Source organism: Pogoniulus pusillus, chromosome 30 (assembly GCF_015220805.1).
Source record: "Pogoniulus pusillus isolate bPogPus1 chromosome 30, bPogPus1.pri, whole genome shotgun sequence".
Taxonomy (NCBI): domain Eukaryota; kingdom Metazoa; phylum Chordata; class Aves; order Piciformes; family Lybiidae; genus Pogoniulus; species Pogoniulus pusillus.
This window is the reverse complement of record NC_087293.1, coordinates 2,101,316-2,118,286: the sequence shown is the minus strand read 5'-3', so window position 1 is coordinate 2,118,286 and position 16,971 is coordinate 2,101,316. Positions and strand designations below refer to the sequence as shown.

The window sequence follows — 16,971 nt, the reverse complement described above, 5'->3', positions numbered from 1 at the left end:
ACAAAGACTGGACTTTTGTAGCTTTGCCTAGAAGAGGAATTTATGTTTTGCTGTATTTAAGTGTTTCCATTGGCAGTCGTCCACTCTCTTTGCCAGGTGCCCGCTCTGGTTTGTGTTTTCGTCCCGGTCTCCTCTCTCTCTCCGGTGTGTGTGGACAGCATTGCTCTGGAGCAGTGCAGGTGCAGAGCCTGGGTTAGCAGTATTCAGTTCCGGACAGCAGCAGTATGGGTCTTGCCCGGGGAAACATCCAGCGTGCTCAGGGAGGCAGAGCTAGCTCGGAGGGCGCTGCTGGCCAAATCCAAGGAGCTCAGAGCCAGCAGAGGAACAGTTGTGTGCTCCCGACTGCAGCTTGTGACTGAGGCAAGGCTGCGGGCCTGTCTGAAGGGCAGGATGCAGCTGCCCTGCTAAAGTGTCCTCATCCCTCCCTGTTTGCTCTGGCAGCAATAAGGATCCCAGAAGTGGGGAGCAGATGCCCGAGCTAGCAAGAGGAAGCTTTGTGCCAAACTCAGAGCCTTGTGCCGCCTTGTGATGGGCCTTGCAGACTCCACTGAAGCATCAGATTCCCTGCATCACAAGGTGGGCAGAACCCCTGGGACAGCCTGTACTTTACAAAGCCTCTTGTTCCAGTGAAGTTAGCAGCTGGGGACCTGCTACAGCCTTAAAACATGAGCAGGAAGGAAGGATGCCTGTGGATCGCCGGGTATTTGCCAAATTCAGCTGGGCTGGAGCTAAGGGAAGGGCAAGTAGGAAACAGAGACAAAACCTCCCTACCCTTTACAGAGCCTGGAGCTAGTACACAGCTCTTCTCCCCAGACAGCAGCAGTGCTCACTCTTGGGCTGGCCTGTTGGAAGAAACATTTGCTTAAGGAAGACTCTCAAATCTCGATGAGCTCTGAGCTGTAACTTTGCAGCAGACTCCCAGCACTTTGAGCTGTTGAAAGGCAGTGATTTGCTCAGCATCAGCAAACTCTGCCTCTGCTGTAAGCCACTTCCTTTCTGCGGGCCTAACTCTGGCACTCCAGAACTGGCCATCGTCTTGAAAAGGCAAATCTGGGAGTGGTTCCCAGTTGCTGGAAGTAGCTCCTTGCAATCTTCTGAGTTCCACAGTACTTCATTGTCCCGATTTTAGTGCAGGAGGCAGGCAGTAGCTGCCTGTCAGCCTCTTTCCACTTGTATTTAGCTTTTTTTTTAGAGTAAGGTAAGAAATGTCTCCTGTGATGATTCCCATTGGCCTCACTACATTGGCTGTTTTCCTTGGGAAAGGTTTGGGATCCCTTGTGAGGTGGTTCCAGCTCTGCTGTAAGGCTCCTAGCTGGACTGCCAAGTCAGGAAGCTGCTTAATTTCAGGCCTAGATCATCTCTGCCACATCAGAATTGTTAGTTATTTGTCCCTCCTGCTTTTCTTGTTTTAACTGGACACACAAATACCGAAATGGGAGCTCACAGCAAAAATGCACTGTTTTAGTTCAGTTCTCTCCCCTTCTTTCCCTGTTCCCTAAGCATTTTGAAGCCCAGTGTTGACCACACCAGGATCAGGGGATCAGCGTTTGCTGAGCAGGGCAGACCCCGCGGGGGGCAGCAGGGGAGGTCTGTGCCGTGCTGCCTGTGCCGGCAGTTGGGACACTCGCAGCTCGCCCCGGGAGTGAGGCATCACTGCAGCGCCTCGCTCGCAAGCTGTCAGTCGGAGCACCTGGCACAACTGTTGCTCAGACTTCCATGGGGGTTTGGACTGGCTGGGGATAACTTCTGTGTGAGGAGAGGATCTCGTTCTGACTGGCTGGGTGTTTTCTCCATCTCACGTTTTCAGTACGATTCAAAAAGGGATGTTACAACTCCTCTCTCTCTCTCTCTCTCTCTTCCTCCCCTCCCTTCTTTCGTTTTTCTTTTGTTTTAATTTTAAGCCTTAACGATCAGCCAGTTGAGGAGCCCTGGATGTTTCCTGGGGAGGGAGGGAGGGAGGGGAGAGGGAAAGGCCAACATTCCTGCTGCAATGTTCTGTTCATTTCCTTCAAGAGCTTGAATTCAGGTCAGAGTCACAGGGAAGCTGTGGCTCCAACTCAAGTGTCATATAAAAAGATACAGAAATTATAAAATGATCTCAGCATTCAGAAATTTGCAGTCTTAATGTACAGTGATGAGAAACTGTTATTTTATGATCTTTTCATTAAAAGCTTGGTTGAAAAAAAACAACACCAACACCTACATTGTTTGCTCTGGAGTTCACCTTGCTACTGCAGCTACACCACCTCTCTTTTCTCCTCCCTCGCTGATTCTGGCCCAGGGATCCCAACCTGCAGGCAGTGGACGGCAGAGGAACTGCCGTTTGCCCTTGGCTGTTGTGACCCTGGGCGAGCTGAGGCTGGGTCTCAAACGTTAGCTCTGCTTTGTCCTGCAGCTGGAAAGCAGCACTTGTCACAAACAGCAGGCGCTCAGGTGGACCTGTCAGTCCCTTCAGGCTCTTTGGGCTGTCAGCCTGGGCACGTCTCTGGGGAGCAGAGAAGTAGCTGAGATAGGAAAGTTCCCTAAAAGAACTTCTGGGTCTCCATTCACCTGTGGTGCAGGTACAAAGGGGAAATGCTTCCAGGGAGATGGCTACAAAAGCACCCACTGCAGATTTCTGCCTCTCACACATCAATCACAGAATGTTAGGGGTTGGAAGGTACCTCCAGAGTCCAACCCCTTGCCAGCACAGGGTTGTCTTGAGCAGGTCACACAGGAACACATCCAGGTGGGGTTGGAGAGGCGGCAGAGGAGACTCCACAACTTCTCTGGGCAGCCCCCTCCAGGCCCTCACAAGAAGTTTTTCCTCACATTGAGGTGAAGCTCCCTGTTTGTATCCACTGCTGCTTGCCTTGTCTCGGGGCACCATTGAGAAGAGACTGGCCCCTTGCTCTTCAGACCCACCCTTTAGCTGATCCAGACATCTTTCCCTGGGAAGGTTAAGTGTAAGCCTAGCAAAATGGGTTACGTTTCCTTGGCCTGGGTTCTTAGCAGCACTTGCTGGTGCTCAGACCAAGCTTTTGGATCTGAGGATGCTGCAGTGAAACACTGAGTGGAGGCACAGTGAGCATCCCCATAGCACACCAGCCAAGCCTAGGAGTTAGCAGCACTCCCCTTTGACACCCTGCTCATCACCACTGCTTTGCTGTTTCTCTCAGAGCCTGCTGGAATGCCTTAACATGCAGCAGTGGAACTCTGGTGTTGAATTCACAGACAGTTTCTCTCTTCTTCCCTCCCTCCACCCCCCCACACCTGTTTTTTTTTTTAACACACTGCTGACTATATTTTAAAGTGACTGACTGAGGGAGCTTCAAGTTTAGTCAGTCCTCTGACAGGTTGCAAAGTCAGCAGCACTGGTAAGAAAATCATTTTTATTTGTCCTTGGAGATGTGTTTCACCCAGCAAGGTTAAAGAGAAGGACAAAACCGAACAGAAAACCAAGTGAAGAGCTACAGAAAACCAGAGGCTGTTCTTTAACAGCTCGGATGTGGTAATGAGCCTCTGCTCCTCTCTCAGCTATTTGACTTCTCCTATTTTCCCCTTTATTTCTGATCTGTAATATTTTCTCTTCCTGGCACCCACTGCTCTGTGGCAGAAGTGGCTTCCAGCACAGTTAATAGCTCGCATGCTCTGCTTTACACCCTTTGACTTGGTCAGCACCTTTTCATCTCACCCTGTGACAGCCAGACAAAACGCTGTGGTGGGGAGGTTGCAGTAGGTGATCTCCAAGGTCTCCTCCAACCTAAGCCATTCTAGGATTCATACAGCAATGTGCCCTTGTGGCCAAGAGGGCCAGCAGTGTCCAGGGGTGCAATAAAAGTGTATCCAGCAGGTCTAGGGAGCTTCTCCTCCTGTACTCTGCCCTGGTGAGACCACACCTGGAATACTGTGTCCAGTTCTGGGCTCCCCATTTCAAAACAGACAGGGATCTGCTGGAGAGAGTCCAGTGGAGGCTATGAGGATGGTGAAAGGATTTGAATTTCTCTCCTGTTGAGACCTGGGGCTGTTTAGTGTGGAGCAGAGAAAGCTGAGAGGGGATCATCTTTGTGGCTCTGCTCTGGCCCTGCTCTGGCAGGTGCATGCCTCTGTTGTGCTGGGGCCCCCAGAGCTGGACACTGCTCCAGGCTACCGTTGGCCTCAGGTGGCAGCATGCACCTGGTATCACTCCTGATTGGTGGTGTTAGTTTCCTTAAGCTGGAAGCCAACACCCATCCTGCCTCTCGCCTTGTGGTCACTGGGTAGAGGGTCAGAATACTCCAAACTTTGCTCTGCAGACTAAAGCTGCTTCTCGCCAGAGCCCCTCTGAGCATTGCTCGTGCCTCAGTTCTGCAGTTTCCTCCTCCCTACAGGTCACATCTTCCTCATTTCCCTTCGTGGGCTCCGTAGCAGAGGTCAGGGCTGGTTTTAGCTTCCCTCTGCAGTTGTGCTGTCTGTGTGATGAAGGCCATTGGGAACCACTGCAGAGCGAGCCCTGGATCCATATGGTTCAGCTGGGCAGGCTGAGCCAGCTGTAAGAGAGCACAAACTGCCTGCAATTACAGTGCAGCCTTAGCTCCAACACTGGAGAGTGAAAAGCATTCATCATGCTGTCTGCTGCAGTTCCAGGTGCTGAGGAGAGAGCCCGATGGAGCTGGTATGTATCAGCCTGGGAGGTGATTAATGGTGCTGCTGCCTGCCTCCTTTGCTTTCTGCCTTCTCACTATTTTGCACCTCACCGTAAGTTACAAAGCACACTAGAGGAGGAGAGCTCTTGTGGGGCTCCCCCAGCAGGAGAGGGCAATTTTTGGGATAGTCTGAAGCAAAGGTATAATTCTCCCTCTGTGTTCTTGACCATCATCTCTTCCTTGGATGCAATCATTAGATTTTAAGAAGCCAGACAGACCCCCCCAGCCCTTGCCTCTGCTTTCAGACTCAGCTGCCTCATTTAGTTTGGGTTAGTGACTTTGCCTTTGTTGTAAGGACTCTTCCAGAAGGCTGACTTGGAGCAAGCAGCTCTTAAGGCTAGCAGAGACATGCCACAGCCTCTCCTGATTCCAGAGGGCAGCAGATGCCAGGTCTGAGATGTTCTGGTCAGCCTCCCTGCACAGCACCAGTGCTGAGTGCCTCTCTGCTGAGCACCCACTCCCCAGCACGGACACCGAGGATGCAGGCGCAGGAACCTGGCCAGACAACCTACCCACACCCCCTGGCTGTGGTGGCACAGGGAGAGCTTTGTGAGCGCTGGGCAGGGACTGAGCCGCGCACCTGGGCAGATGCTGCTTCCTGGCAGCCTTTGCAGCGAGGGGCATGGCCACTCAAACACCATCTGGGGCTGGCTGGGCCGCTCTGACCACAGCAGGGTGGAGAGGGCAGCGGCACCAGATGTCACTTATCAGCCTCCCAGGCATCTGTAAAACATGCAGAACTAAGCTCTGGGTTTCCAGCCTTGTCACCAGCAGCTCTTGCTCCCCCCATCGCCTGGCAGCAGCATCCTGCCAACTCCAGCTGGTCCCCTTGCCACAATAGCAGCCAAGGGCCAGCCAGGGAAGATTGCACAACCAGGCCTTGATCTGTATTTTCCACTGCTCAGCCAGCAAGGCTCTGCTTTTTTCCAGCACAGCTGTTTTCCATCTCTGCTCAGGAAACATGCTCTGGTTTTGATTCCTGGGTCTTGCTTTATGAAGCAATCATGGGCAGGCTGTCTGGGTGGAACAGGTCACAAAGTGGCTGTGGGATAACTCTGGATTCTGAACGCCAACACAGAACAAAGGGGAGCTTTGCCAAGGCTCAGGTGAGCCTGGGGTCAGCACACAGGCAGGCTCCTGACGCAAGCGCCAAGGCAGGCTTTGCTTTCGCTGGGCAGTGGGGCTTCAATCCCCCCTCCCGTTCCCTCTGCTGCCCCCTTGCCACAGCCTTTTCCTGGCTGCAGCCACGTTTCAGTAACAGCCGCCAGTGCATGGCTGATGCTGTCATGGTTTTGCTTCATCTTACTCATGCAGAGCTCCTAGACCAAGGGGCCTGTCTCCTTGCAAGCCACCAGCCCCATGTGGCTGGCTCAATAAGCTGCCAGTTTGTCCCCTTCTACGTGTTGCAGTCGACAGCCTCAAGAGAGGCAGCTGCAGCTTGGGGACCTATAACCCTGCTGTCACAGCTAGCCCCACGGCACAAGCAGAGGGTGGTGTGGTGGCAGACAGTGGGTGGAAACCCAGGATGTAGTGCAGACCTGGATGTGCTCCACCAGCAGCCAGCAACACCCTGGCATTGGACTTCTTGGCTCCCTCCCTGAAACACTGGACAGGAGCCAGCTCCTGGTCATATTGCCCTGGCAGTTAGCTGCCTTCCTCAAGGGTTAAGGCATTAATGTTAACACCATCTATATTAACTGAAAATAATATGTGTGCAAGGAGGCCTGAGCTACAGCTGTTAGAGCAGCCACACCATGGCCTCACTGAGTGCTTCACGTGGGAAGTGTGCTCCTTCACAGCAGAGACCTCTGGGCTGCAGGGGGTAGAAGGGGCAGCCTTGGAGCTCACAGAGATGTGTGCTGGAGCAGGCTGAGATCACCAAGGACAGGACAAACAGTGGAGGAGGAGGCTGCTCACTTTTTTCCTCTTTCCTTCCCCTCCCTCCCTTCCTTCCTTCCTTCCTTCCTTCCTTCCTTCCTTCCTTCCTTCCTTCCTTCCTTCCTTCCTTCCTTCCTTCCTTCCTTCCTTCCTTCCTTCCTTCCTTCCTTCCTTCCTTCCTTCCTTCCTTCCTTTCTCCCTTCCTCCCTCTCTTCCCAGAGGGGCAGAGCTAAAACCCATCTGGGCACCATCATCAAACCTCCTGGCTGTGCACAGAGGGAGAGGCAACAGGCAGAAAAAGAGAAGGGAAGCAGAGCTGTGCCTCCTTTTCTTCTACAAATTTACACTTGATTAGTTCCTGGCCACTCTAACTGGGTTAAGAGTGTCCACACAAAGGACTTAGTGCCATAAGAGGAAGGATTCAAAAATCACTTAATTGAATCATTGCTGTCATCACACAAGCCACAGCCTGCAGCAGCAGCAGTTGACATGTGGGCAGCAACCAGGGACTCTTCCACTGTGGCTGCGACTTTGCTTTCAGGGCAAGTCTTTGTTTGAAGGTGAGGTTTTGGGGGGAGGTGGGGGGGGTGCAGGTGGGAACAGGAGGAGTGGAAGGAATGGAAGCAGGCTCAGATGCTTGTCCCTAGCAGTGCACTGTGGCCCTACCAGCCAGACAGATGTAGCCTGTTCTTCCAGTCTCTGCTGGGCAGACTGTGCCACTCACACCAGGTTGTGCAAGAGCAGTTTGGGATGTGTACAAACACTGGCAGGAGGGAGAGCTGTCAGCCCCTGCTGTAAACTCTGACCTAGCCTGGCTTGGGGCCACTGATGGCAGTGGTGAGGTGCCTGTATGCCAGGGCTTGTCGCACACGGTGCACTCTGCTCTTCCCAGCAAGGTCTCTCAGGCTCCTTTATGTGTGTACACACAACACAGTCTGAGAGTGCTTTGTGCTGCCTCTTTCCTTTGAAGGCAGCAAAGGTGAGGGACCTCCATTATTACAGAGAGCATTTACCTTAACCTCTCCATCTCTTTACAAGTTGGGTGTCTGCCAAACCTCCTGACCACTGCCAGTGCTTTTCACAGAGGCATTACTAACTTCCCTTGATTTGGTTGGAGCTGCCTGCCTGCTCTGATGACACTGTTGCCCTGTACAGTACCAGTCTGCAATCTACCACACTACAGAAGACCTCTGACCACAGAGTCCAGACCAGTTCCTGCTCTGCAGCAAAACTGTAAGACAAGTAAAACAACAACTTCCAGGTGGATCAGCCTTTCTGTCAGCATCAGGTAGCCCAGTGGTGCCTTGTGCGTGGTCTGTGGGGCACATCCTCCCAGCAGCATGGCCCTTTCACACCCTAGGAACCAGTGAAGCAACATTCTTGGGCAACAAAGGCAAGCATGACACAGTGGCACATAAAATGAACTTGTTCAGCTTCTTCCACGGCCACGTTCTTTCTGCTGGGCTCTGATTTAACCTTATCTCCAATGCCACTGCCTTGCCTTTACCTTCACCTGCGCTTTGTGCAGTCACTTTTGCAGTTGCATTGCCTTTTGCACCATGCACAGCTCAAGCAGCTTAGGGAAAGGAAAGATATGATTCTATGTGCTGTGCTTTGATGGCAAAGTCTAACCAAGAGGTGACACAGCTCTGGCAAAGCAGCTTTCCCAGGCTCGCTTGTGCCCTGAAAATACCTGGCAGTGCCAGTGCTGGAGGGGAGCTGTAGAAGATCAGTCTGTAAATGGTTTTGCTGCGTCTGGGGAGCTGGAAGCTGGGCTGAACTCCATGGCCACAGTCTTCAGTCTTCCCTGCAAATGACAGTACATAACAGCAGACTAAAGGCTTCATTAGCTTTGAGAAGGTCTCTTGAAGAGCCTTCCTCAGGAGAGTTGACCCTACTGAGATACTCAGAAAGGTGATGCTTTGACACCCTGCTCCCAGATGATGCAGTATGCCACTGCAGGGAAGAAATCTCCTAACACTGCAAGAACAGCAGCCCCAGAAGCACAAAGTGAAGCTTCTTCAAGCCTTCTTAACAAATAAACCTAGTCCTAAAGGTTCTACCTGCTGGGTGGAGCCTGGAGAAAGGACAGGATTCGAGCACATTTATTTCATATGAAGCAAAGTCTGGCACTGTCTGCTGCTGGGGAGCACTGAGTTCTTCAAACAGCCTTAAGGTGCCTGAAGTGAGGACCTGTGGGCAGAGAGAAAAACATGTGTGAGCAAACTTAACACAAGCCAGAGAGGTTTGAGCTGTGCTGTCCTCCAAGGCAGGCCTGTTCTGAGCAGGATCTGGTACCATCCCATCTGAGCCACGACTGCCCACGTCTCACTTGCACTGATGGAACTGGGCATGTATTAACCATGCAGTGGGGAAGGGAAACTGCAGAAAGAGTCCTTTACATCCACAAGCCTTTATCATTCCTTTAGCCTTTTGTTCCTTGGTACCTGCTAGAGCCAGAGCACTCCATCAGGCAGCCAAGGGGCCAGCTGGTTTAGAGTGTGCATGGCAATAAGGAGGGAGCTAGCAAAGGTTGCTCTAGGCCTTATCCACCTGGGATCTGAAAATCTCCAAGGATGGAGCTTTCACACAGTTGCTGGGCTGCCAGTCCCAGTGCTTAACCCACCCTCACTGTGAATGCTTTTCCATCTGTGCAATGGGATAGGTAATTCAGCAGGCTGTACTCTGCTCTCAGAGCTGAAGTGTGGAGGCTCCAGGCTACCAGGAAAATCACACAGGGGCAGCACTACAAAGGGAGGCTGCAGTGCAATTATGGATGGGCACACAGGCTGGAGGGGCCCAGGGCAGATGACAGAAGAAGTGGTAACTGCCTGGCCCTTCCCTTTGTTTCCCAAGGCCTGTGCCAGCTGTGCTGCCAACCGTGTGTGCCCTGCACATGAGGTAATGGTCTGGAAAAGTCTTCCCTCTAGAGGCATGCTCTGCACTCCTGCTTTGCTGCCACGCAGCCAGGCAGCTCTCCTCCCTGCTCCCTAGCTCCGGGGACTGCGCAGGAGGCAGCGCACCTAGGGGCTGCGAGGAGCAGTCCTCCCCTCGACCAGCTCCAGCGTCCCTGTGCCATGCTGAAGGCAGCAGCAGGGCACGGATGCTGAGCAGCAGGTGTGCTGTGGCACGGTGAGAGAGGGCCGGAGGAGATCCATCACGCTGGCAGTAACAGATGTCCCTCTTCAGCTCTCGGGCAAGCTGAGCTGCTGAGGTACAGGAGAGGCACATTCAGAAAGTGGCAGGAGGAGGACTTGAGCTAATGGCACCGTAGCTGCCTCCAGTAGAGTGCACAGAGCCTTGGCTTGGCTCGGACCAAGGGGTGAGGGGAGAGGCCAGGGGCTGGATGTGCATCCAGCTAATTCTCCTGGCTTCCAAAGGCTTAGTTATGGGAGGGCTAAGAGCCAAATGCAGCTCTGTCTTGAGCTGTGCCTCCTCCCCCACTGAAGATCTTTGAGTTCTGGACCCCCATCTCCACCCAGAACGACTGCCCTGATTTATTTAATGCTTTTTCTGTTGTTTCCTTTTAACTCACTCTTAAGCTGAGCTTTTGTTTGCCAAGCGTTGAGCCTGGAGCAGATTTCTGCAGTCGAATGATACCCTGCTCTCTTTCCCCTTGAGAAGGAGGTGTTTCTGCGGCTCTGCTGCTGTCCCACCCATTACTCACCTCGCTGCTGGGAGGCAGAGGAGCTGGCGAGCTGTTTAAATAGCAGCATCTCAAAGTTCAGCGTCGCAGGCATGGGCACACATCTGGTTAAACCATTTCCCTCAGATCTTGGCTCAAAAAGCCTTGGCTGAGACATCTCCTGGCAGTAGACGTGCCCAGGGAGCTGAGAGGGAGGGAATGAAGGAGACAAAGTGGTTAGGTTTCCCAGAAAGGGAATGGCTGTGGGCTGGAATAGAGAGAAATGCCAGGACTGGAGAGTCTGCTCTCTCAGCACGCTACAAGGCTGGACCCTGTAGGGCAGAGTGATGCCAGCCCACACTCCAGAAACCCCATCTAAAGCATGAGCAGCAGATGGCTGAGGACAGTGGCCACTGGCAGCTGAGGACAGTGGCCACTGGCAGCTGAGGACAGTGGCCACTGGCAGCTGAGGACAGTGCACTGCACCGAAGGGACAAACTGGAGACAGTCTGAAAAGGTAGTCTGAAAAGGTGCTGTGACCTGGAGAGAGAGTTGGACACTTCCTCAGGGATCTTGGTTTCCCCACTTAGAACACAATGAAAGCCTGAAACCCCCTGTTCAGCTGCCAGTGAATTCCCAGTGTCGATTTTGGAGCCAGGAAGGTTCTGGAACAGATATTCCAAAGCAAGCAGCTCCACTGCCCAAGTGCCAGCTCCACCGGCGGGAGCAGGTCCCTTGTGCCTGCTCACAGCACGCCTGAAAATGTTTTCCACGGCCTGGCCAGGCTGTGGGAGGGCACAACTAGAGGGCAGTAAGATGTGTTTGGTGGGCAGTTCCCTGTGGATGTGTCAGGTGAAGACTGGAAGGCCTTCGGTGCACCAGAGACATTTCTGGTGCAGGAACTGGTGGCTGAATGGGTCTGCATTTATGGCCCTTATTAATCAAGCTCTTTCCCCTCCTGCCACAAGCAGTGCCTGCCTCTGGCTTCAGGCACAGTCTGCCTTCCACCAAGCTCCCCCCCTGAGCCCTGAGAGCCTGGCACTGTGTCCTGACATCTGCCCCGAGGCTGATGCTGGCAGCAAGGCTTGGAACTGATCAGGGCACAGATCCTGTAGGAACTGCTCAGTGCACAGGTGTGTAGGAACTGCTCAGGGCACAGGTGTGTAGGAACTGCTCAGGGCACAGGTGTGTAAGAACTGCTCAGGGCACAGGTGTGTAGGAACTGCTCAGGGCACAGGTGTGTAAGAACTGCTCAGGGCACAGGTGTGTAGGAACTGCTCAGGGCACAGGTGTGTAAGAACTGTTCAGGGCACAGGTGTGTAGGAACTGCTCAGGGCACAGGTGTGTAGGAACTGCTCAGGGCACAGGTGTGTAAGAACTGCTCAGGGCACAGGTGTGTAGGAACTGCTCAGGGCACAGGTGTGTAGGAACTGCTCAGGGCACAGGTGTGTAAGAACTGCTCTGGGCAGAGGTGTGTAGGAACTGCTCAGTGCACAGGTGTGTAAGAACTGCTCAGTGCAGAGGTGTGTAGGAACTGCTCAGGGCACAGGTGTGTAGGAACTGCTCAGTGCATAGGTGTGTAAGAACTGCTCAGTGCACAGATCTGGTAAGAACTGCTCAGTGCACAGGTGTGTAAGAACTGCTCAGGGCACAGATCTGGTAAGAACTGCTCAATGCACAGGTGTGTAGGAACTGCTCAGTGCACAGGTGTGTAAGAACTGCTCAGTGCACAGATCTGGTAAGAACTGCTCAGGGTACAGGTGTGTAGGAACTGCTCAGGGCACAGGTGTGTAGGAACTGCTCAGTGCACAGGTGTGTAGAAACTACTCAGTGCACAGATCCTGTAGGAACTGCTCAGTGCAGAGGTGTGTAGGAACTGCTCAGTGCACAGGTGTGTAAGAACTGCTCAGTGCACAGGTATGTAGGAACTGCTCAGTGCACAGATCCTGTAGGAACTGCTCAGTGCACAGGTGTGTAAGAACTGCTCAGGGCACAGGTGTGTAAGAACTGCTCAGTGCACAGATCCTGTAGGAACTGCTCAGTGCACAGATCCTGTAGGGAGGCCACTGGCAGGGCAGAACCAGTAGAATTCAGCACAGGAGAAAGGCCAGTTCTGGTATTGAGCTCTGAAAAGCTGGACCCAGAGCTCACTCTGACCTTAGTGACACCATCAGATGTGCATCTCACATGCTGAGGAGGTCCAAGGGTAAGAAAACCACAGAGCTGCTTCCCACTGTGAGCCAGAAGCTGAGGGAAAGAGGAGCCTCTTCCTACAGGCAATGTCCCAGATGCATATTACCTGCCAATGTCCAGGGGCTCACAGAAACTGAGGACAGAAAGGGTCCTTCTGGCCCAGCCAGCTGCTGCAAGGCAGATCAGCTCAGTCTGCCATCCCTGACTGGACTTTATACTGTGTTTTAAACATATCCTTCATAGAGCCTCAGCCACCTTTGCACTTTATGCCAGGGCTTCGTTAGCTTTACTGCTCTCAAGATTGGTCCCTGCTGTGCTGCTGTGGTTAAAATCCCTAGGATTTTGCCCTGTGTGCCCTGGATGAGGAGAGCAAATGATACCTCTTCTCCTTGTCTGACTTGTACTGCCCCTCCAGCTCTTTAGCTCTTTGTGGTACTACCACATTTTTCCTTCATTCCTCTTCAGAGCCTCAGGCTCTCCCAGCTTTCCTCCTCTAGACCTCCTGGATGCTCTTCATGGAGCCCTTAATGCAAATGCCAAGCCTGCTGTCCTAGCAGAGAGTGGCACAGCCTCAGGCTTAGGGGACAGGACTGCAGGCTCTCAGGTCATGGGGCTGGCTCAGCTTTGCTGCAGTACAGTGCAGCCCTTTCCCCAGCTGGCATTATCAATTAGTCTGCAGGCTGCATTCCAGCACAGCCTGGGCTGGGGAGGGGAATATTGACCATTGGTCTGAACTGGGATATTTCCAGAGATCTGGAAGAACTTCTGAAGCTGGCTGCACCTTCCAGGCCAGCCTGTCACAACTGCACTCTAACAGGCATTTTGCAAGTGGAGTTACAGAGGTACCTCTGGGCAGCATCCAGTCCAAGCCCCAGGCAGAGCCAGCTGCAGTAGGTTGCCCAGGACATATCCAGTTGGGCCTCTCTGGGCAACCTGCTCCTCTTGTTCAAACTCCCTGCCAGTAGCAATCACTGAGAGGAGCCCAGCTTTGTCCTCCTTGTTCCCTCCTATCCAGTACTTAGAGCAGCCACTCAGACCCAGCTCCAAACCCTGCTTCTTGCTTTCCTCCACATCTTATAGAATCACAGAATCAACCAGGTTGGAAGAGACCTCCAAGCTCAGACAGTCCAACCTAGCACCCAGCCCTGCCCAATCACCCAGACCATGGCACTCAGTGCCTCATCCAGTCTTTTCTTGAACACCTCCAGAGATGCTGACTCCACCACCTCCCTGGGCAGCCCATTCCAGTGCAAATCACTCTTTCTGCCAACAACTTCCTCCTAACATCCAGCCTAGACCTGCCCTGGCTCAGCTTGAGACTGTGTCCCCTTGTTCTGTTGCTGGTTGCCTGGCAGCAGAGCCCAACCCCACCTGGCTACAGCCTCCCTTCAAGCAGCTGCAGGCAGCAATGAGGTCTGCCCTGATCAGGCTGCACCCCCCCAGCTCCCTCAGCCTCTCCTCACAGGGCTGTGCTCCAGGCCCCTCCCCAGCCTTGCTGCCCTTCTCTCAATGCCTTCCAGCACCTCAGCAGCTCTCTGCAATGGAGGAGCCCAGAACTGGACACAGCACTCCAGGGGTGGCCTGAGCAGTGCTGAGCACAGGGGCAGAAGAACCTCCCTTGTCCTGCTGCCCACACTTCTCCTGAGCCAGCCCAGGATGCCATTGGCTCTGCTGCCCCCATGGGCACTGCTGCCTCAGCTTCAGCTCCTCTCTCCCAGTACCCCCAGGGCCCTCTCTGCCTGGCTGCTCTCAGCCACTCTGGCCCCAGCCTGTAGTGCTGCTTGGGGTTGTTGTGGCCAAAGTGCAGAACCTGCCCTTGGCCTTGTTCAGTCTCATCCCCTTGGCCTCTGCCCACCCATGCAGCCTGGCCAGGTCCCTCTGCAGGGCTCTGCTACCCTCCAACAGCTCCACAGCTGCTCCTAGCTTGGTGTCATCTGCAAACTCACTGCTGCTGGACTCAATCCCCTGCTCCAGATCATCAATAAAGATGTTGAACAGGACTGTGCCCAGCACTGACCCCTGGGGCACAGCACTGGTGCCAGCTGCCAACTGCATGTGGCACCATTCACCACCACTCTCTGGGCCCTGCCTCCAGCCAGTTCTTGACCCACACCAGAGTGAGTCTGTCCCAGCCAGGAGCTGCAGCTGTGCCAGGAGCTGCTTGTGGCAGACAGTGCCAAAGGCTTTGCTGCAGTCCAGGCAGACTCCATCCACAGCCTGCCCCACACTCACCAGGCAGGAACCTGATCATGAAATGAGCTCAGGTTGGTCAGGCAGGACCTGCCCTGCCTAACCCCTGCTGGCTGGGCCTGATCCCTTGGCCATGCTGTAGGTGCTGTGTGATGGCACTCGAGATGATCTGTCCCATGCCCTTGCCTGGCACTGAGGTCAGGCTGACAGGGCTGTAGTTTTCCAGTTCCTCTTTCCAGCCCTTCTTGTGGATGGGATCACATTGGTAGATTCCAGTCTTTGGAGACCTCTCCAGTGAGCCAGGACTGCTGATAAATGATGGAGAGTGGCTTGGCCAGCTCAGCTGCCAGCTCTCTCAGCACCCTAGGATGGGTGCCATGGACTTGTGAGGATCCAAGTGGCTCAGCTGGTCCCTTACTTCTTTCTCCTGGATTACAGGGGGACTGTACTGGTCCCTGACTCCATCTGCCAGCTCAGGAGCCCAGCTGTCCTGGAGACAACCTGTCCCACTACTGAAGATTGAGGCAAAGAAGGTGTTAAGCACCTCTGCCTTTTCCTCATCCTTTGTCACTATATTCCCCTCTCCATCTAATAAGGACTGAAGGTTGTCCTTGCCCCTTCTTCCTGCTCATACTGGTTCTGCTCAGTAAAGAGATTCCAGTTGTAGGCTGCTGCAAGCCTGACACACACAGAGCCACCAATCACTCAGGTGTGCCCAAGTGTTTGCTCCTGATCTGATCACAGCTACACGACCAAAACTGGCATTTCACAGCGACGAAGGAACAAGGATGCAGGCACTGCAGGCACTGCAGGCACCAAAGCCAGCATCAAGGATGACAAGGATGAATGAAGAGTTGCTCTACTCATCTTCTCTGTCACCATCTTGGCATTCACTGTAAAATGCTCCCCCCATCATGTCTGGAAGCCTGCATGGTGATAAAGACTTGAAAGCCTTGCGTGAGGAATCTTGTGATGCCCACCTGAATCTGCAGACAGCCTGAGCAGCAAGAATTGCTGTCACTTATGTCAACAGCAGGTAACCACAGTTCTGCAACAGAGGAAAAGATAGGAGAGCAGCAGCCCAGCAGCCCTCCCCAGTACTGGATTTCTTCCCCAGCTTCCAGACTACTATCCTGGCTCATCCAGGGAAGGAGTATGGTTGGGTGGAGACAGGGAAGGAAACTGCTCCTCCCTCTGCTCTCAGTGGTGTGCCAAGATCCCAAATTGCACTAATTTGACCTTCCCAGACTCTTCAAGGAAACAATTAGATGGGTCTCTGCCCTTGGGACTTTACATTTGAAGTCTCCAGCCCTTCAAAGGAAAGGTGCAGGCACTTGCTTGGCTAACAGCTGCTCATACCAGCCTGAGGTGAGTGAAGGAGCTGCACCCAAGCAGCAGGGCTGGGGCACCCTTGCAAAGACTGCTGGAGAGCAGAAGCCAATCATGAACTTTTCCCTCTCCACCAGGTGAAAGCCTTTACAAACCATGGACACTTGAGCCCTTCCCCTTGTCTGAAGCCTGTTTTTGCCCCTGGAATATTTGTCTTTCCTATGTTCCCCCTCAGTAATGATCTAATCAAACAGAATTCTTCTGGTATTAATCAGATGAGCAGGGGAGCACTTTGTGGTTAGTATTGTCACTGGGGATGTCAGGGAAGCTTTGACAGGATTACCCTTGGAATTTGCCATTTATTAACTAGGCCATTAGCTAAAATGGCACAGCTGGGGTGGGGCTGGGCTCTTTTTCTACACATGGGAGATGTCTTGTTTGAGGGTGGGGAAGCTGAGGGTGGTGGAGTTCTGTCTCCATCTGATTCGGAGATCTCAAACAGCTGCCCTGGCAGCCCTGAGGTATCTTTCCCCATCTGTGCATCTTTCTTTGCTTTCATCATCTCTTCCCATTATTGGGAAACCATCACCAGCCACGCTGCAGGCCGAGCTAGGGGAGCTTGCACCACCAAGTGTAGGCTTGTGGCCCTGACCCAGGGAGGACAAGAATGAAACTCTGCTGTCCCAGGCTGTTCTGCTGGGGGTGGGCAGAGATAAACACCCCAGGCCCCTAGCCCTGGGCACCAGGAAGGAGAAATCCAGTTCAGACACAGAGGCTAATGAGACATGCAGAAACAGTTGGGATACCAAGGAGGCACATACAAAAAGTTTAGGCAAGTGAGGCAAGCAAAACAAATTTGTTTCCTCTCCTTGAAGTTCAGCACTGCTGTTGGGCCAGTGCTGGATGAACACAGCCAGGGAATGGAAGGATATGATCACAAATTAGAGAGGAAACAGACACAAATCCAGCTGCAACACCCTTCCCTTCCAAGCAGGCTTCTCTCCCAGCTTCCAGAGGTGCCAGGCATCATTTGCTGTGCTCCAGACACCTTTGTGCAGGCCATGGCTGAAGGGAACTTGCAAACTTCAGCCT

The 16,971-nt window shown here is 53.3% G+C and overlaps 1 long non-coding RNA gene across 4 annotated transcripts in view; it reads right to left on the bottom strand.

The window, feature by feature from the left end:
* Nucleotides 1-8,631: 8,631 nt before the first annotated feature.
* Nucleotides 8,632-16,971, bottom strand: part of LOC135188711 (uncharacterized) — a 114,963-nt gene continuing 106,623 nt past the window's right edge. For all 4 annotated transcript variants that reach the window (XR_010307796.1, XR_010307795.1, XR_010307793.1 and 1 more), the window contains exons 2-3: nt 10,210-10,372; nt 8,632-8,735 (exon numbers count right to left, since the gene is read on the bottom strand). This is a non-coding gene — a long non-coding RNA (uncharacterized LOC135188711). The remainder of the gene's footprint in view (nt 8,736-10,209; nt 10,373-16,971) is intronic.